Source organism: Tenrec ecaudatus, chromosome 2 (genome assembly GCF_050624435.1).
Source record: "Tenrec ecaudatus isolate mTenEca1 chromosome 2, mTenEca1.hap1, whole genome shotgun sequence".
In the NCBI taxonomy this organism is placed as follows: domain Eukaryota; kingdom Metazoa; phylum Chordata; class Mammalia; order Afrosoricida; family Tenrecidae; genus Tenrec; species Tenrec ecaudatus.
The window spans coordinates 137,785,747-137,806,637 of NC_134531.1; the positions used below are offsets into that span (position 1 = coordinate 137,785,747).

The 20,891-nt window shown below is 47.9% G+C and overlaps 1 pseudogene; it reads right to left on the reverse strand.

Moving 5' to 3' along the window:
- Positions 1 to 7,038: 7,038 nt before the first annotated feature.
- LOC142440993 (large ribosomal subunit protein uL24-like) lies at positions 7,039 to 7,520 on the reverse strand (annotated as a pseudogene).
- Positions 7,521 to 20,891: the final 13,371 nt, after the last annotated feature.

Here is a 20,891-nt window from a genome sequence, read left to right on the forward strand (position 1 = left end):
AAATATGAAAGCGGTAGGCAGAATTCATATGCTGAGTTAAGTATAGATATTAAGTTAGTAACTTGTGAGACATGCTAGACATAGATAAAATAAATGAAACATATGGGTGCTGAATATAGATAAGCAGAATAGAACACAGAAGAGTGTTACTTGCAGATAAAAAGAAGTGGGGGGAAACCAAGTCACGCGGTACGGAGTATGCTAATCCCAGATGGGCTGCAAAGCCTACCCTACATGGGTCCCCTTGGTCAATCATTATGATCGCATCTGGCCCCTCAGGTGCTCTGCTCTAGCTGTTCATGAGGTGGTCGGTGTGTTAGGGCTGTGAGCAGGTGTACTCACCCCGATCTCCCTCTGACAATGCCTGGGTTGGCTTCTGGCACCTTCTGTTTGCTGAGCATGCTTGTCCAACGTCCACTCTGGCCCTCTATAACCATGCTGAGAGCAGGTAGGGGCGGGGCAGGGGGCCGTGGCAGGACATAGAGTGGTATGCAAAAAGTAAAGGATGTTTCACCTTTGAGAACTGTACACTTTGAAGAATTGCCTACAAGCAGCCAGGTGTACAAGAGTTAGTCTAAAACATAGATGAGGCATGTGGGGAGCGGTGGGAGTAAACTCATGGGAGCAGAGCAACCAGAGGAGAAACAAGGAGGATGCTGACACACTGAGAATGTAACTAATGGTCCTGAACATTTTGTGTAGCGATTGTTGAGTGGAGACCTGGTGTGCTGTGTACACTTTCACTCATCATCATCATCATCAACAACTATTCATTTTAAAAGAGACAGGGCGGGGCAGGGAAACATGGAATAACCCACAATTCAGGCAGGGTGTGCTCTTTCTGTTACCAGGCATGGGATAGCTGACAAAATCTTTTTTCCCCTCCTTTCTCACTGTAGACACCTCCCGACTCCTACCTTTATAAATCTGATCTATTTCTTTGGGGACTGGGAACATTACATGTTATTCTAGGGGTGGGGATGGGGGTGGGGGAAGAGTAGACCCCAACTTTGAATGTACTTGATCGAGATAACATTTATTAAATTTTAAACAGCACAAAGACAGGTGCAAATTCATCTGGATGCCAGAGGCCAGGATGGTGTGCATGGATTTACAGAATTGCTACCACTTAATAGGACATGGGAGTGTTCCAGAGTAACGGTCACAAAGGCCTAGCTGGTAGCAGATCAACACATTACAACGTGATAGAGATAGATCATGAGTGGGCTATGTACCTAGTCTAGAGGGGAGAGCTTATGAGATTGCCTCAGGGCCTTCTGACCAAGACAGTCAGGATGATGATTATGACCATTCAGACCCTACTACCGAAAATTCCATCAAGGGAACTCCCAGGCAAGTTCCTAAAGGCTACGCTTCCCCTCCCGGGACTGGTTAGGGGAGTGGTAGTAATTCACTTTTAATCACACTCTGCCTGGGGGCAAAGCTACACTCACATTGTAGGTTAATTGAAAGAAAGAATTCCATGGAGGTTGAATCTACTTGGAGACTCAAAAAACAGATTTAGAGCTTGCATTCCAAAGCACAGCCTTCTGAGAACTTCCTGCTCAGGGTTTAAGCTCTAGCACAGTATTAACGCCACCATTTCTCTGCCAGTTTGTCCTATTGTGGTGTCTTTCTTTCTTTTTTGTGTGTGTGGTGTCTTTCTTGTTGCTGTGATGCAGGAAGCTATGTTACTGATATTTCAAATACCATCAGGGTCAACCCAAGTGAACTGGTTTCAGCAAAGCAGAGATGGAACACATAAAGATCGATATCTCACATATTAGTGACTTGAATTGGACTGGTATTGGCCATTTTGAGTCAAATGGTTTACTGTGGTGGGAACGGCATCACATTCATCATACAAAAGGAAACGTCAAGATCTGTCTTGAAGTACAATTCTGTCTCTGATAGGATAATATCTATACAATACAAGGAAATTCACTTGATGCAACTGTTATTCAAGTTTTCACACCAATCACTAAACCTGGTATGAAGAAATTGAAGAATTCAACCAAATTCTTCAGTCTGAAATTGATTAAACATACCATCAAGATTGGCAATTGGAATTAGAAATTTGAAACAAAGATGAAAGAATAGTAGCTGATTTGGAAGACAGCTACCTGGTCAATTGATTGGAAGAGATCCATATTTGTACTTATTCCAAGGAAAAGTGACCCAACAGAATGCAGAAATTATCACATAATAAATATTATTAATATCACATGTAAGTAAAGGTTTAATGAAGATCATTCAACAATGGTTGCAGTAGTATATCATCAGGTAGTTTCCAGAAATTCAAGCCAGATTCAGAAAAGAATATGTAACAAGGGATATAATTGCTAATATCAGATGGATCTTATCTGAAAACTGAGAATACCAGTGTGTTAGGCCGGTTTGACCAGAGAAACAAATCCAGTGACACGTATATATGTGTAAGAGAGCTTTATATCAAGAAGTAATTATATATCAAGGAAACAAACATCCCAGCACAGTCTAGCTCAAGTCCATAAGTCCGATTCTAGTCTATAAGTTCCTCTCCAGACTCATGCAGCCACATGCAATGATACAGAATGCAGGAAGATCACAGGCTGGTAGGTGCAAAGTCTTGTGGATCCAGTGGCAGTGGAAGCGACACAGGGCTCTGGCAGGTCTCAGAGTGGCTCACCAGCAGGAAGGTGAAGGCAGAGAGGGAGGGTAGGTTCCCAGGGCCCTCCACCTGAGGAATCACCACTCAGGTGACCTGACTGACAGACCTACATCCCTACACAGACTCCACCCCTACGCTTTTATATATCGTCACGTTGACATGAAATTTTATATAACTAATACAACCTGAAAATGTTAGCTTATGTTTTGTTGACTATGCCAAGGTATTTGACTGTGTGGACCATAGCAAACTACAAATGGCTTTCCGAATGGGAACTTCAGAACACTTCATTGTATTCACATGGAATCTGTACATGTGGGTCAAGAGGCAGTCATTCAAACAGAATGAGGCCCACGTACATAGCTTAAAATCAGGAAAGGTATGTGTCAGGGTTGTATTCTCTCACCATACGTATTCAAACTGTATGCTGAGGAAAAAGAATGTTTTTTTTCTTAACTCACTGCCATGAAATCAATGCTGACTTATAATGAGCCTACAGGATAGGGTAGAACCGCCCCTTGTGAGATTCTGAAACAGTAACTCTTAATGGGAGTAGAAAGTCCCTTATTTTTCTCCCTTGGTGCGGGTGGCAATTTTGAACCGCTGACCTTGCAGTTAACAGACAATGCATAACCACTGTACCGCCAGGGCTCCTTGAACAAACAGAAGCCAGGCAATATGAGAAAAACACAGCATAAGACTTGGAAGAGCCATGACAACCTGCCCTAGGCAGATGACACAACTTGCTGAAATACAGGAAGACTTAAAATACTAGCTGATAAAAATCAAGAACTGCTGCCTTCAATATGGATTGCAACTCCATGTAAACAAAACCAAAATCCTCACAACTGGACCAGTAGGTAACATCATGATAAATGGAGAAAAACATCAAAGTTGTCAGTCAAGGATTTCATCTTGCTCAGGTCCACAATCCACGCTCATGGAAGCAGCAGTCAAGAGAGCAAATGCCACATCAGATCTGCTGCACAGACCTCTTCAAAGTGGTGAAGAGCAAGGATGTCACTTTAAGGACTAAAGTGCACCTGACCCAAACCATGGTGTTTTCATGGCCAAATATGCACGTGAAAGTTGGACACTGAATAAGGAAGACTTTAGCAGAATCGATGCATTTGAATTACAGTGCTGGAGAAGAACACTGAAACTACCGTGGACTGCCAAAGGAACCACACAACTGCTCTGGATGAAGCACCATCAGAATGCTCCTTAGAAACAAGGATGCTGAGGCTGGGTCCCGCCACTTTGAACCTGTTATCAGGAGAGACCAGTCCTGGGAAAAGAACATCGTGCTTGGTAAATACAGGAGCAGGGAAAAAGAAAAGAGGAAGACCCGCAACAAGATGGATTAGTGTGGCGACTGCAACAATGGGTTCAAATACAACAATTGTAAGGATGGTGCAGGACCAGGCAATGTTTCATTCTGTTGTATAGACGGACGCATGAGTGGGCACCACTTTGATGGTACTTAACAACATTAACACATATATACATTAGTCTATCAATGTTTTCTCACTGCCATCGAATCTATTCCAACTCATAGCAACCCTATAGGACAGGGTAGAACTGCCCCTGTGGGTTTCTGAGACTGTAACTCATGACAGAAATACAAAGCCTCACTTTCCTGAGGAGTGGCTAGTGGTTTCGAACTGCTGACCTTATGGTTATTAGCCCAATGAGTAACCACAACACCACCAGGGGTATTATTCTGATGGTGCAGAGTTGGATGGTACTGACCTGTTTTCAGCTGCGGTAATAACTCCATTCCTGAAGAGGTCTAGATTATCTGGATGATCTTAGGAATGGGGATGGCATTTCTAGTCGGAAAATTCGCGTCTTTTTCTCCCTTTCTCTAGTTCTCTGTGTATTTATTTCGTGTTGGGGAGAATATACACAGCAAACGATACGCCAAGTCAACAGGGTCTACATGTAGCATTTTGTGACAGTGACTGCATTCTTTGAGCGGTGCCGCCATTCTCCCCTTTTACTCCTGGGGTGTCTATGCTGGCTCTCAATTGAGTCCCTATAGACTGTTTTAACAAATGAGCTAAACCATTCTTATCTTAAGAAGACTTCATGCAATATTTTTGGCTTCAGGTTTAAAGATTGTCTCGGGACAATAGTTTCGGGGTTCATCCATACCTCCATGATTCTAGAAAGTCTGGAATTCTGGAGAAAGTGAAATTTTGTTCTACACGTTTCCCACTTTGATCAGGATCCTTTTATGGGATCTTGGACCCAAATGTACTCACCATAGCCTTTTAGGGCCTGGTGGTTCTGTGAGTTAAGACATTGGGCTGTTAACCACAAGGTCAATGGTTCAAACCAAGCAGCTGTTCTGTGGAAGCTTGTGCTCTGCCCCGACAGACCCTCACCCCCAGCCTAGGCACCCCTGGTGGTACTCAGACAAGCAAGTCAGGAAATGCCTTGGCAGGGCTACCAAACACTGCTAGGGAGCCCCGAGGGTGAGAGGAAGGAGGGAGAAAAGAGAGGGAGAGAGGAAGGAGGGAGAAAAGAGAGGGAGAGAGAGAGGGAGGCAGACAATCAGGCTGAGGGTCGCATGCTCATTTGCTCTGGTCAGCTGCAGATTCGCACAGAAAAGATGAGCCCACCCCAGGCGGAGACACTCTCCAGGAAGGGAGCCAGGGCCTTGGGGAGTTACATTAACTCCTCCAGGCCCCCACTGAGAGAAAGACAGCAGGTCAACTCATGTTACAAAAAAAAACCCATCTGCTTTCTCCACATGCTCCCAGCTGCCATGAGTTGCAGGACAGAAAAACCTGCTGCCCACAGCATTCATCTGAGGCTGCCTGCACGGCTGGCCGGCCGGCCGCTGAACTCCGGCCACCTGCTCGGCCCTCCCTGGTCCTCAGCACACCTGCTCCACAAAGGACTTCCCCAGCACCAGCGCCCCCTCCGCACTCCGGTGGTGCCTGACCTCTGCGCAGCAGCAAGGAGATGAGCAGCCAGTCAGTGGGCCAGCAGTCCCGTGGGGGCCCTGGGGACAGACCAGCTTGGGTCTTGCCCTCAGCCGTAGAGTCAGGAAGTTGGAGAAGCCCAGCTAGGCAAACAGCCTAAACTCAGGAAGCTGCTTGGCATGGGCCAGCTGAGACCATGACCTTCAACCCACTGCAGCCCCTCAGTACTGATGGACCCCCTCCTCACCGGGCTCCAAGGAGGAAGCGCCCCAACTCTGCCAGGGCACCCCTCACTCACCACCACACCGCGCATGCACGTGTGAACACACACACACACACACACACACAGATCCTCCCTTCTCCACACCTTAACTCCGCCGACTCTCTCTCCTCCATCGCGGACCCTCCTATCAGGCCAACATCCTCAGGGTCCCTCCATCTAAACAGCCTTGGGTTGACCCCATGCCTCTCTCATGTCCCTGTCTTCTCGCTCCTTCTACCCTTTCCTGCCCAGCCTCTTCAAAGAGTAGAGCACTCTCCAATGCACTGTGCACCTTCGTCCGTCTGTCTTTTGTCGCCTGCCCCCTCTCTCCGAGGCAGCTGCTTGGCCAAAGCCACCAGTGCCCTGCAATGGCCTAACCCCGTGGCTTCTTCCCAATTCAGATCCTCCTCGCGCCCCAGCGGCACGCGGCTCTTGTCATTTTCTCTGTAATACTGTATACATATTCGCTGATAAAAAGAGCCAGCTATATCAGAAGCACATAAGAAAGAGAGAGCGGAAACCACTTCCCCGGCTCCCACTCCACTCCCAGGTGGATGTGCACGTTTCCAGATGTCAGGCCATGAGTAATCCCAGGGAGAATCCCCACACGTTCAGAGTGTCCGCTTATTTATTCGTCTTTTAAACAAACCTAGGAAACCATCCACCTTATTCTACAAGCTCCCACCACCCAGGTCCTTTCAGTGGGCCCGGTTCTCGGCCCCCAGCTGTGGGAATGTTTTCAGTCCTGGTCACCTACCAGGAGCGGAACCTGGCTGCCTCTGCTGCAGCTGGACTCCGAGCCTGCCTGCGCTGCTAGGCTTGTGGCCTGAGTCTCTGCCTGCTGTGGGTTTGTGCTCCGTGTCTGGGCTGTGGAAGTGTTTGTCTTGTTGGGAGGCGCTTCTGACTTCTGGATGTTCTCTTTCTGTGCTTTACCTCCACCGCCCGACTGTCAGTTTGCCACACTGGGTGGCTTGTGGGCTGCTCAGGTGTTGGAAGCTATGCCGCCAGTGTTGCAAACAGCAGCGGGGTCACCACCCCTGGGGGACAGTTTCAGTGGAACTTCTGGACTAAGACAGACTAGAGGAAACATCTAGTGATCTACTTCTAGCAATTGGGAGACGGGCCTCCAGGCGTCGGTGCGAGCGCATCCATGCGTGTGAAGATGGCACAGGGCCAGGTAACTCTTTTTTTTTTTCAAATGTGCTGCTTTTAATGGAAGCTGTGTACAAGATATTTCACTCTTGCATCTTCTCAAGTGATTCTTCCTTGTATTTGCCCTTTTCCTTTCCGACTGGGCGAGATTTGGCTTTCTGCTCCAGGATCTTTTTGCGGTCTTTGTCCAGTTTTAACCTTGTAATCACCACCTTGCTGGGGTGAATGCCCACATGGACAGTGGTGCCGTTAGCCTTATCTCTCGCTGCACCCGCTCAATGTAGATGACGTACTTCTTCCGGTAAACCTGGACCACTTTGCCAATCTGTTGACCTTTGTAGTGTCCTCGCACAACCTGAACTTCATCATCCTTGCGGATAGGCATGGACCGAACATTGTATTTCTGTCTAAGTTCCTTGGAAAGCGGGGAAGACATAATCTTCCTGCGAACGTGGGAAGGGGCATTGAAATGCCTTTTCCGGTTTTTGCTTCGGTCCGAAATCACAAAGGGATTCAACTTCATTTTGGCAGCTACTCCTTCAGCGATGGCCCCAAAAGGGAGGGCCAGGTAACTCTTGCACATTGGGCCCTCACGTTGACTGGGCAACAAACAGTAGCAAGGACCACAGACCTCTCCTGTCTTGGTCTTCAAAACATCAGTGCTCCTGCTGGCTATGAGTGCGCTGGTGACCTGCCAGTCAGATTACTCTCACTGCCGTGCAATGGCGCTCACACCCCTCCGCTCCAAAGCCCGCGTCCTCACCATGCCCGCGTGGCTGAGCCCAGTGCGAGCCCTGCTCTCCCCCTCGCCTCTCAGCCGCCCTGGACTCCCATGCTGTCCCTTGAGCCTCTTCGGTCCACCCCTCGCCCACCTGGCATGCACGGCCCCCAGAGGCCTGTGTGGTTTGCTTCCTCCTCACCTCTTGTCAGGTTTTCTCAACAGGCTTCTCAATGAGGCCTTCCTGGGCACCCGCTATGAAAGTTCAACCCTCCCGCCATTTCATGTCCCTCCTCATGGCTTCCCCGCCCACCCCTCCTTATCACTCGCCACCTTCCAGCCTGCCATGTCCTTTACTTATCTTATTTGTTGTGACTCTCTGCCAGTGCAATTTGAGCCCCATGAAAAGAGGGGCTTAGGGCTGGCTTTGCTCGCCAAGGAATATAGTGCCTGGCACTGCGGGGACGCCTCAATAAAGCCTGGTTGAAGGAATGAGTTGCTTGGTTAGTTTGGTAAGTATCCTGGACTTTGCCCCTTGCCAGCACATACACTTCTTCCTCACCGCAGCTAGGGCTGAGCCACAATCTAACCACTTCCCTAGTTCCTGGTTCTTGAACTGCTTTCCTGACTCACGCCCGCCCTGCTCTCTGTCATTCCCTTCTGCTCCTCTGGCAAGATCGGTCCTCCATGGCCCTTGGGGCTGACACTCCTCAGGGCTCCGCTGGGTCTTCCTCCTCTTGCTACACTTTTGTCCTAGAAGAACTCACCCCCACCCTGGAAGCAGTGGCGCCCCATCTCCAGCCCCGGCAGCTCTCTGCAGCTCCAGACCTCATTTGTGCCTCCCAAGTGACTTTGCTTCTCAACATGGCAGATTCACTTTGTTCAAAACACAACTTGCACTCTGCCCCGCTCTAATCTTTCCTCTCTCAGCAAAGAGCAGCACTGTTGACTTCCTATCACAAGGGACTCGTTATCTTGAATAATGGTAAATAAGGGGAAGGGATAAAAAAACATATCCTATCTCTCCCACAGGAGCCTAAGGGTAATTCAAATTCTAGATGAGGGGAAATGTCTCCAATATGAAAGTCTTCTAGCTAATAAGCAGAAGAGAGATAGAGTTAGATTATCATTGTTTTGTACTCTAATAAAAGTAACCGACCTCGGTCACGCATAACACAGAAGACAGACAAAGGCACCATGCACCTCTTCCTAGAAGTACCCGATACCACCCAAGAGGATCCCTGTGCCCCTCGACCCCCACCACAGGCAGCAATCAAACCTGAATCTGATCAAGACTCTACACACCGACTCACCAGAGGGCAGCTGGTAAAGGACCTAAGCCAAATGTCACAACAAGAATACAACTAGCAAAATCCAGACTGTGAGCAACATTCCAAGACCAAAACACCACTAACGAAAAGTGTTACAGTCAACAAATAAATTGCGGGAAAGAAAAGAAGTGAAGGGACTCATGGAATTAAGAGTTACATCACACAAATGTAAACTGTGTGATTCAATCACACAAAAGTAATGCAACTTTAAACAAGTATATATAGAGATATTGTTAGGTTTCTCTCTCCGGCCTAAATCTCAGCCTCGGTCCTTAGCTCCACGCGAGAAAGATTTCACGCCGAAGCCGGGCTCGTGATCCAAGTGAATTTAATGAAAGTTCAAAGAAGCATCAGGTTTTACGCGGCACCCATAGGATTCCTTTGACCATGCGGCCTGGCAGAGACTGCTCCGGGACACGCAAGGATCTCTCTCCTCCCACGAAGACCACCAGACCACCAAGCAAGACAAGCCCAAGAGCCCAAGAGACCCTCTCCCTTCTGGTCCCTGCCTTTTAAGGGTTCCCAGGGGAGGTGTGGCGAACGACCCCAGGTCGATCCCATTGGCTGAATTGCAATCACCCGGCCCAGGTGGGCTGCTCCAGGTGTAACGCCCATCTGGGCCCACCCATGGGAAAATCCAGCTTTTGTCCTTTGCTGGCTCTCCTGGGCATGCGTAAATGGACTTCCCACTTCCCTAGGCTAAGCTACCTAACAATATTTGTAATATATGTATATATTTATATATATTTGCATATATACATACTTGTAAAGTGGTAAATCAGAATCTGGTGTTCAAGATTGATGGGGGAGGAAATTCAGGCTGAAGTCAAGTTTTGGAGGTTGTGAACAGACACGCAGAGGAACTGAGAGTAGTCTTGGGATAGAAAGGGAGACTGTGGTGGTTATATTTTGTGTCAACTTGGATTTGTATGAAAGTGCAGGCATGGAACCCAAGCTATCCATCAGGTCACAGTGGGCTGATGACGCCTCCTTGGGGTATGGCCTTTTCGACAAGGGAGACAGTGAGAAATTCTCCTTCCTCTCTCTTGCCTTTGGTATCACATTGGAGTAGGGTTCCAATAAGTTCACATTCACGGGTAGAGAGTCTTAGAACTTGAACTTCTATCTTTTGGGCACACATAACTCAACCTCTAACAGGAGGAAACCATCCAGGTACAACCAAAAGAGGTTTCCTGTGGGAAGAAGACTTCCCACTGTAAGCCCTTCTGAGCACGTGCTTCCTTGATCAGAAGCTACATCAAAGAGCGACATTAAAGCTACATCCTCACAAGCCATTTTCAAGTTTACAGTTTTAAACTGGTGGCTGAGTGATACAATTAGAGCTCCCCATAGAGAACAGACTGGAGCAGAACAGCTGGGATGGGGAGACCCTGCATGTGTCCGATCTGGTGCTGATGGTGTCCCGGCCTGTGCAACACGGATGGAGAGAGCTGGATGGGTGGATGCAGAAGGTGGTAAAGCGGGTGAGGAAGTCAAGCCTGGTTCCCAGGTCTCTGCCAGCTCAGTAGGTGATAGCCCTTTAATGAAGGTTAGGAAAGGAGATCATCAGGTCGGCTTGGGCACGTTCAATGTGCATCGTCAGAGAGAAACCAGGTTCTTACCAGTCTAGTCCCAACCACCCCCTCCACCTTTTACTGTGGCCACTAGCCCCACCCCACCCCCACCGTCATCTCTGTGTCTGGTCACACTGAGCTTCCTGCTGTCCTGCAAGCACACCAAACGCTCTGCTTGTGCTGTCACCTCTGTGGGGATGCTTTTCTCTCCGTCCCAGCCAGCAGGGTCCCTGCAGCTCAGAGGTCCTGTCTGCACAGAAAGCGTTCGACTCTCCTTCCTCCAGACAGCCCAGCGTGCTCGCACACCTCAATTCTAGGCCTGGACATCGCCTCCCACGATCTCTGCTCCGGGTCTCTTCCCCGCCAGACTGTTGGCGGTTAGAGAACAGGCGCTATCACTTCACAGTCTTTGTATGTTCCTCTCCTAGAAGCGGTGGAAACTGTACGGTCTCTGCGAGTCGGTACCAACTGCGTGGCAGAGCGTTTGGAAGTTGTTTACACATACACACACACACACACACACGTCCTCTTCAGATGGACATGGGGTGATCAGTCACCAGGAGTCAGAGTTGACTAAACAGAATCGGGTTTTACCGTTTGGTTTGGTTTGGGGAAATAAGAAGTTCCCTTTGTTTATCCCTTGATCAGCTTGGTAGAGATTAGCAGACATGCCTGTGGAAGGGTGGGGTGCGGTGCTGGGGAAGGACAGAGGGAAGAAAGCGGAAGTCTACCATGGGTAATTGAGGAGACGGGAACAAGGAGTCCAGCAAATCAACCAATAGGAATTGCCTTTCCCAAGCGCTCACAGAGGCCTCTGTTACCGGCCAGCTCATCACATGAACTGCCTCTTCAACAAGGAGCCTGAAACGGAGTCTGCATATTTTTATGTTGCAGAGAGATTTTTTTACTTTGTATTTTGCTTTGGATAAACGTTTACATGGTGAATTAGTTTCCCATTCGATAATTGATGTGCATTCTCTTTCCTGGCATGAACTGCAATCTCTTCAGTGTACTGTCACCCCCCCCCCTCCTCCCGCCCTGGCTCCCCGTTCCCATTTGCCCACTTTGCTGCCCCTTTCTGCCTTCTGAACTTTGTCCTTGGGCCAATGCTGCCCTTGGGCCTCCGATAGCCCATTGTTCTGGGAAGCAGTTTCCTCATGGCTGTTATTGTTCACTTTGGAGGCCTGGCTATTGGTTGGCTGGACTGGGTTCAGTTCCAGGTTGGAAAAGTGTCTGAGGGGCAACCGTCTTCGGGGCTCCACCGGTCTCTATCAGGCCACCAGACCTGGTCCTTTTGATGATTTTGAATCCGGTCCCACATCGTGCTCCCACTCTGTCCTGGACCTGCTGTGATCTTGAGCAGAGCCGGGCACCCTTTGGTTCTTCTGGCCTGTCTCAGTCTGGTGGAGGCTGTGGCCCGAGTAGTCCGCTCATCCTCTGAATTAATTGTTTCCTTGAGTCTTTGGGCTTCTTCCTTCCTCTTTGCTCCTGACTGGAGGGGACCGATAGTGACATCATCGGTGGCCATTTGCAGGTAGCCTACTGTCCATGTGGAGTAGGTTCTGCCAGTCAACCTCGATGCCTTCATGCCCACTGCACTGTGGTCTTACAGTGAGCCAGTCCCTCAAGGTGTCTGGTTACGGCTGAGTAGTTTGGGCAGCTCTGTCCCCTAAAGGTTCTACTGTACCTGGCTGATACACGTGCGGCACACACAAATATGCGTGTAGAAGGATCCCCTGTTGAACCTAGATTTACTCACGGGTGTCCTGCCTCGCGTCATCCCACGCTTACTCAGCTTACGTACATCTGTTTCCACTTGTATGTCCGTGTCCTGTCTGTAGAATTGTGTATGTCATCAATAGCATTTACCATTGCTGCCTTTTGTCCTTGCGCATTTCCCAGGAGCCTGCCTTGACATTGGTCGTGCTGTGCTGACCTCCCCTTTACCCAACCTAGTACTTGTCTACTCTCGAGCTAGTGGTCTGCCCTCTCCTCCTGTCACCCGTGGTAACCATCGAAGAATGTTTCTTGCTGTGTATAAACCTTTTCTTGACTTCTCAGACCAGTGGTCTCCTGCACTATGTGTCCCTCTGTGATTGACTTGATGTGACTCAGCCTTGTGCCCTGCACGTCACCCATGTTGTGAGATGTTTCCCGGGTTCATCGTTGGTCTTGACCATGGATTGGATAGTGTTCCATTGGGTGTGCCCCTTGACTTGTCTATGCACACAGCCATCAATGGGCACTTCGGATGCTTTCACTGTAAGGGAATTCTTGATCCCCGCATTTGACCTCCAACTTGCAGCCACTGCCAAGGATTTTCATTGAGACAGGCATGGGCCATTTTTGTTTGGGTTTATTTAATCATTTAATTGGGCGGCTCATACAACTCTTATCACAATTCACACATACATCCATTGTGTTACGCACATTTGCACATTTGTTGCCATCATCATTCTCAAAACATTTGCTTTCCACTTGATCCCTTCCCTCCCCACCCCAGGCCTGGGCATCTTTTCAGAGCCTTGGACCACCTGAATCCTGGGACTTGAATGGCCTGTGAGGCCATTCGCCTTCCAGGGTGTTGATTTCCCAATAATTTCCGTTCCAGCAAAATTCAGATACACCTACCGTTTCCTCTTCACCCCCTGGTCAGAAAGTGACACGGGATTTGTGACCTCGGAGCTGACAACTGTTCTCTCCTTTAGGAGACAAACATACACATGCTCTGGCTGAAGAGTGAGAAACCACCGGGAAGCAGCAGCAGCGCCCAGACCCAGTCCCAAGCAGCAACATGACCGCGATTGTTTTCGTCCTCGCTGCCACCACCACACAGAGGGCTCTCCGCAGACTGTGGTCTTATTGTCTTGCTCTGGAAAGTTTCTAAGGCCCAGTATGTTGAGCTTGCTGAACACTAGGACATTGTGACATTTTGCCCAAATTTTCCAGTGGAAAAAGAAAGGATTATTCTGCCTGGGAAATTCTATCATCTTTGCTCAAGAGAGTTAGACTGGAGCAGGAAGGCGAGAGGAAGGAACAGGGTGCCAAGTGTAAGCAGCCAGGCGGCAGCCCCCACAGCTCCTCTGCGGGGCCCCGGCAGCCTCGTGGTGTGTGTCTGAGAGTGGGTGGCCGAGCAGAGCTGTCTCTCCTGGCCAGCCCCTCTGGCTCTGCCTCTCGGCCTGTATGCTTGCTCCTTGGTCTTGCTCCGGCGTTCAGTCTGGAATTGAAGCCATGCACTCTGACAGTACATGCCGGGGTCACGCTTGTGTCCATTCTGCCAACATCTGAGGAGGCCACTCTACGTTTGCATTCAGAAAGGTCCCAGAAATAGAGCTCTCTCTCCATGGCCAAACGCCTAGTTCTTGACATGCGGAGACGCCAAGAGATCCAGGGAGGTCTGTGGTCAGGAACACGAGGCTGTCCATGCCCAGAAATATTTACCATCTCAGATACCCTGTGAGTCGGAATGGATTCCCTGCGGGGGTCGGGGCGGGGGGCACTTGACCCCAAACTGTTTCCCGTGTCTAGCAGTCTGAGGAAGCAGGGAAGCAGTGTGAGTGACAAACAGGCCACAGACACGAAAAACTCAGCTTTCAACAGAGACAAAGGATCTGACAGTTGTCATTCAAATTTAGACATAAAGAAAGTCTCTCTGACCTCTGAAAGAAATGGGCTCAACAAGCCACCAAGCATGAGGAAGGTGGCCCTCTGGTTTCCTCTGGGCTAGTAAGTAAGAACAAGACATGCTTTGTGCAGGGAGATCCTGACTTCAAAAAGCTTGATATCAGGGCAAAGTCCGTTGACAGCCCCTGCTGGGCCAGCCTGTCCCCTTGGAGTCATGCTGGGGCTGCAGACACGCTGCTCTACCAGCAATGGGCTTAGCCAGGGGACAGGAGACAGAGGTACACCATGCCCAGGCGAAGGGGCTGATTCACAGCCCGAGCTGCTGTGATACTGGAGAGGCAGTTAGCAATACAAAGCTCCACGTCATGCTCTCTGGGGCCCAGGTGTAGCGTCCAGAGAGGGACAGGCATCGGCAGTCACGGGGTGGCATACATAGATGGTTAAGGGCTGGACTGCTAACTGAAAGGTGAGCACTTCGGACTCACACCTCGGAAGAAATGCCTGGAGACCCGCTTTCCCAACGATCGCCCTGGATCAGAATCAACAGGATGGCCACAAGCTTGTTGTGGTTCTTGCTGCTGTTAGTATAGATCCAATTTTGCAGGGTTTGACTTTTTAAAATGTACTTATTTAATAATGTGGCTTTTTAAAACACACAGGGCTGTCCGTAAAGTCAAGATATGGAGAAAAGACTGGGCTTCTTAGGGCGTTGTCATGTGTTTGAGACATATTACAGAATTGGACTCTGGCTATCAATAAAACTTTTGTGTTTGTTTTTCCCTCGTGTTGACAGGCAAACGCCTGGGTCACAAGAAGAATTGATGCCATGGCCTCATTGGCAGCAGGCCACCAGTGAACTGAAAAGCCGCCTGAGGAAGTGGGTGGCCCTGACATCCTTGCCCGAGGGTTTGCTCCAACCAGACACCCATCGCGGTGCTGCTGGAGCGGAGTGTGTCCCGTGCACAACCAGGAAGAGTTAAGCTAGGTTTTTTCTTCCTTTCCTTATTAACCACTCAGAACACCAACAGAAAATAATTGGGGACCTAACTTTGCATATTACGTGGCAAGCAGATGAGAAGAGACTGTGGCATCAGGCATCTGTGGTTCAAGTTTGGGCTCCGGCAATGATTCCCGGTGACCCCGGCATGTTTCCTCTTGGAGGTCAGCGCAGAAGCCTGTGAGGCACTGGCAATAGACTTGACTTGTACTGGCACTTCACATTCCCTCAGTAGGTGACCCCCTGTCCGTCTTAGTGGTCACAGTCCAGAGGAGTTCCTGCCACCTGTATCAGTGCACTTTAATGGAGAGGGGCAATTTCATGTCCATGGCTTCTCTGCTACCTAGGGGGACATGGAAAGGACTCTTGAAGAGATCCAGGCATGTTGCCCTGAAAAGCTTCAGAAAATAAAATATAAAAACTAGTTATTGAAATGAAAATCACAACAAAGAGAATATGACTTATAAATGTAAAGCCCATAATATACTGCAAACATCTTATGTATCCACCACTGTCTTGAGTCAGCCCTTGCCATCTCTCCAGGGACCCTGCCATCGCCTCCCCAGGGTCCCCTCCTCCCCACAGCCCCACACCAGCATTGGTCGCGCGATGGGTTATAAAACAGAGTGTAGTCTAACTATCTGCAGAGAGCTGTTTCGCTGGTGGTGAATATGGGGTCTGTGGAGTTGTTGGTGGCACACTCGATGAATGTTGGACTCCTAACAGCAGGGTCAGGGCCTCAAACTCACCAACTCGTCTGTGGGAGAAAGAAGAGGCTCTCTATCCCAGAATAGAATATTTAGAGCCTCGGACTCCCTAGAAAGGATTGCTGTGCATCACAGCTGAATAGATAACAATGGATCTCCAGGATGGACAGGGGCCTGGTGGCAGCAGTGGTTAAGTGCTCAGTTGCTATCCAAAAGGTTGGCAGTTCAAACCCACCAATCACCTCATGGAAGAGTGCTAAAAAAAAAAAATGATGGCAGTCTACTTCACTAGAGATTCCAGTCTGGGAAGCTCTGTGGGGTTATTTTACTCTGTCCTATAAGATCACTGTGCATCAGAATCAACTTGACAAGCAATGGGTTTGCTTGTTTTTATACAGCTATGGAAGAATCTAGGAAACTCCTGAGAGAGTAACTCCAAAAATCTTAAGAGTGATTCCCTTACATATGATTTCTTCTTTTAAGTATTTTGGAAATATAGAGATCTGGGAAATCACCATCATCATTTTTATCATCAGAAAGTAATCAAAGCTGCTTGGAAAGAAACAAAATTGGCAATGGACACTACTGCAAATGGGCCAAAATTCAAAGTGTCATTTCAAGTCCTCCATTCATGACCAAGATAAACAGGGAGGAACTAGAAGTCGCCAAGGATTTCATTTGCTCGGTTCTACAATCGATGCACAAAGAAATGGTATATTCGCTGAGCAACTCTCCTGTGCAAGACCTCTCTAAAGTGCTGAAGAGTCAAGACGTCCCTTTGAAGACTAGGATTCGCCTAACCTGGATCATGTGATAAACTCATATACTTGTGAAAGCTGGACAGTCGATGAGGAAAACCGGAGACAACTCAGTGCCCTTGAAGTCTGTATGGTGCTGGTGAAGAATATGGAACCATGGTGGGGAGGGGAAAAATGAGGAGCTGATACCAAGGGCTCAAGTAGAAAGCAAATGTTTTGAGAATGATGATGGCAATGAATGTACAAATGCGCTTGACACAATGGATGGATAGATGGATTGTGATAAGAGTTGTGTGAGCCCCCAATAAAATGATTTTTTTTAAAGAAGAAAGTACCACGAATTGTCAGAAGAACAAACAAATCCATCTTGGAAGATGCACAACCAGAATGCTCCTTAGCCTTGAGGATGGAGTCTTCATTTCAGGTACTTTGGATGTTATATCAGGAAGAACCAGAAACGATTCTTTTTTTTTAAGCATGTTTGGTGAAGTAGAGGGCAATGAAAAAGAGGAAGGCCCTCAATGAGATGGACTGATCCAGAGGCTCCAGCAATGGGCTCAGCCACAGCAATTGCGAGAAGGAAACAGGACCAGGCAGTGTTTCGTTCTGTTGTACATAGGGTTGGCAATGATTCAGAATCAACTGTACATGACCTCAGCTCATGACCAAGAACTCATGGCCTCAGATGACTTTTCCAGCAGTCTCTGCTTATGTATCCCTGACACCTACTTCAACTGCAAACCTACTCACTTCCACCAAGTCCATTCCGACTCATAATGACCCCAGAGGACAGGGTGGAACTGTCCGTGCGAGTTTCCAAGACTGTAACTCTTTACAGGAGTAGAAAGCCTCATCTTTCCTCCCGAGGAACAGCAGGTACTTCCAGCTGCCGACCTTGATGTTAGCAGCCCACCTCAAACCATCACCAGAGCTCCTGCAAACACGCCAGACCATGCTGATTCCTTAACTCTGAATCCAGCCTGCCAGGCCCCCCTTGCCAACCTTTGCTCACCAGGTCCCACAGCCCACCAGGGCAACAGTCCTTCAAATCCATCTGCCTCTCAACTACCAGGTTCAACTCTGGTTGCAGGTTGAAAGGAGGCCTAAGGGAAGCACCTGCAGCATTCATTTCATTTTGCTCTGTCACATACCGATAATTAATTGTGTGGGTTCCTCTCCTCCACTAGGTGGTACGCTCCAAAAAGGAAGTTGGATCTTCTCCCCAGAGCACCTGCTTCATTGCTTTGCACCCATAGATGTGCAATAAGGCATTGCTTAATGAAGTCATAGACAGAAGGCCAGGGAGGAAAGTAGCATACCTGGGACCCTAGCAGAAATCTTTACTGGGGTGACTCTTATGTTGGACGTGAAAGAAGGAGCTTATTTCGATAGAAATAATTGTTCATTCCAGGATCGCCACCTGTTAAACACACAAAACCTTCTTCTAAGAGCATTGCTCTCTTTCTGAGACAGGTTGCATAATACTACAAGGTACACACCCAACCAAACGCACTGCCATTGAGTTGATTCTGACTAATAGCAAACTTATAGGACAGGGCACAACTACCCCCTTGGGTTTGAGAGCCTTTAACTCTTTTGGGGAGTGGACAGCTCATCATTCTCCAGTGGTGTGGCTGGTGGTTCGAACCACTCACCTTGTGGTGGCTAGGAGCTCAGTGAGTAGTCCACTCTGCCATCACCAGGCTCCTACTCCAGGGTAAAGTGATCCTAAAACTTCTTTTTTACATGCAAGGACTAGCTTCTTATGTTGTAGTCACGTTTTCCAGCAAAATAGGCTTTAATATTTACAATTAAAACCTAGTGGTCTAGAAATGAAAGTCTTATCAGAAAATGTGTTGTTGTTTTTTAATGAAAAACTGGGAAATATTTAGGACATATATATAATAGGAGTTGAATTGCTATAACCAATAAGAAACATTTTAAAATGGGTGAAGAAATACACTGGTTAATTCCCCGAAGGTAAGACCCAAATATACAATTAGTAGAACAGGGAAAGTTTAACATCACTAGTAATAAAACAAATGTAAATTAGGGTAAGATACAATTTAGGGTTTTTTTTAAATGACTTTCAAATTGGCAAATTAGGAGAGGAAATAAACAAAACAGAAAACTATTGCCATTGAGAAAAAGATGAGCAGCTTCCATGGCGTTGGAACTTTTCTGGAAGCAATTAAACAATATGTTTCAAGAGTCTTGAGAAAGAAAAAAAAAAAGAGGTTCCCTGTGACCCAGTGACTTTACTTACAGGATTGTGTCCTACAGAGGTTGAGCCCAGCGGCACAGTGGTTACGTGTCCTGGTCGCTAACAGAGGAGTCAGTGGTTCAAACCCACCAGGTGCTCTGAGGAAGCCCACTGTGGCAGTCTGCTGTCAGGAAGGTTTCCAGCCTTGGAAGCACTCCGGAGCAGTCCTACTCCGACAGTCCCTCAAAGAATCGACGAGTTGGTGGTGGGTTGTTTTTAGTTTTGTGTGGTAATCCTAAGGAATGAATAAGAAATACGTCTAGTGTTTATCTATGGTATAAGCAGCACCACTCCAAATGAAAAATTGGGAGCAATATAGAAAACCAAGTAATACAATTATTCGATGCACCCATTGAAATCCTATTTGAAGACTAGTTATTGTGGTTGGAGCTATGCTCGGGATATAACGTGAGAGGGAGAGAAATTTAAAGGTGTGCATCCTAGAGATTGAGCTGGAGATGGAAAGTGAACTGGGGAAAGCAGACCCTCCACATTTTACGGATGTTCCTCCTTGGCTTGGTGAGTATTCGTGATAATAAGAGCTATCTTGTCAACAACATTACTGTGAGGCGTGCACTAATCTGTTTTGGGTTTATTGTCTGACTTGATCTTCACGGTGATGTGGTGAGATGGGTACTACTATGGTCTTGACAAGGTAGAGCCAAGATTCAAGTGCAGAATTCCCACCCCAGAGCCTTGCGCTCTTAACTTCTGCAATGTGCTTCTTCTGGCTATCTATTACAGCATTGCTTTTGTAAACTAAGACGCAGATCTCACCTTTTCCCTGGCTAGCCCCTTACTTAATTTTTCATCTTCAAAATGAGATCTTGTTTAAGTATCTGGTTGAAAATTGCAACCTGTCCCTCATCTCCTTTACCTGCTGTTTTTCCCCCATTGCATATTATATACAGCGGTCCTCAACCTGTGGGTAGCAATGAACAACCCTTTCACAGGGTCGCCTAAGACACATATTTCTGATGGTCTTAGGAACCGAGACACTGCTCCTCTATCTGTCTCCAAGTGGGTCCGCCCATATGCAGATACACCCACATAATGAATAACCGGCGTGAAGACTGCTACCCATGCTACACCATGCTTCAAGACAAAATCTCATTTATTCGTCATTAGAAATAAATATTTCACAAGAAATAAATATTTCACAATATATAATTACGTATTGTTTTGTGATTAATCACTATGCTTTAGTTATGTTCAATTTGTAACAATGAAAATACATCCTGCTTATCAGATATTTACATGACGATTCACAGGAGTAGCGAAATGACAGTGATGAGGTAGCAATGAAAACAATGTGATGGTCGGGGTCACCCCAGCATGAGGAGCTGTATTTAAGGGCCGAGGCGTTGGGAAGGTTGGCACCCACTGCTCTACAGTTTCACGTTAGCTGTATTTCTCTCCTCTTCACCTTGCTCCTCCAATCTTAAAGTAAGCAGGCGCGCGCGCCGCGCACACACACACACACACACACACAGGCCGTTAATATTTATGGGAGTAGACAACCTCATCTTTCTCCAACGCAGCGACTGGTGGGTTTGAACCTCCTATCTTAGGATGGATAGTTCAACGCTTACCCAAAAGCACCATCAGTGTGCCTTTTCTGAGTTCGATAGGGCAGGGATTTCTGTCTGGTTTTCTCACTGATACTCTCTAACAGTCTCACGGTCCCGGTACATCGTCATCGTCGTTAGGCGCCCTCCAGTCTCCTTCGCGGGTGTGGATCCCTCCAGGCTGTGTGTCTTTGGAGACGCTGGATGACTTAGACGGCCCGGCTTTCCATGAGCAGTCCAGCAGCTAAGCGGCTGGGCTACCAAGATTCCTCATGTCCATAGTAAGTGTTCAATAAATCGTAGTCAAATAAGTGACAGACTGTAAATACAGCATGATTTCAACTTTTCATAAAC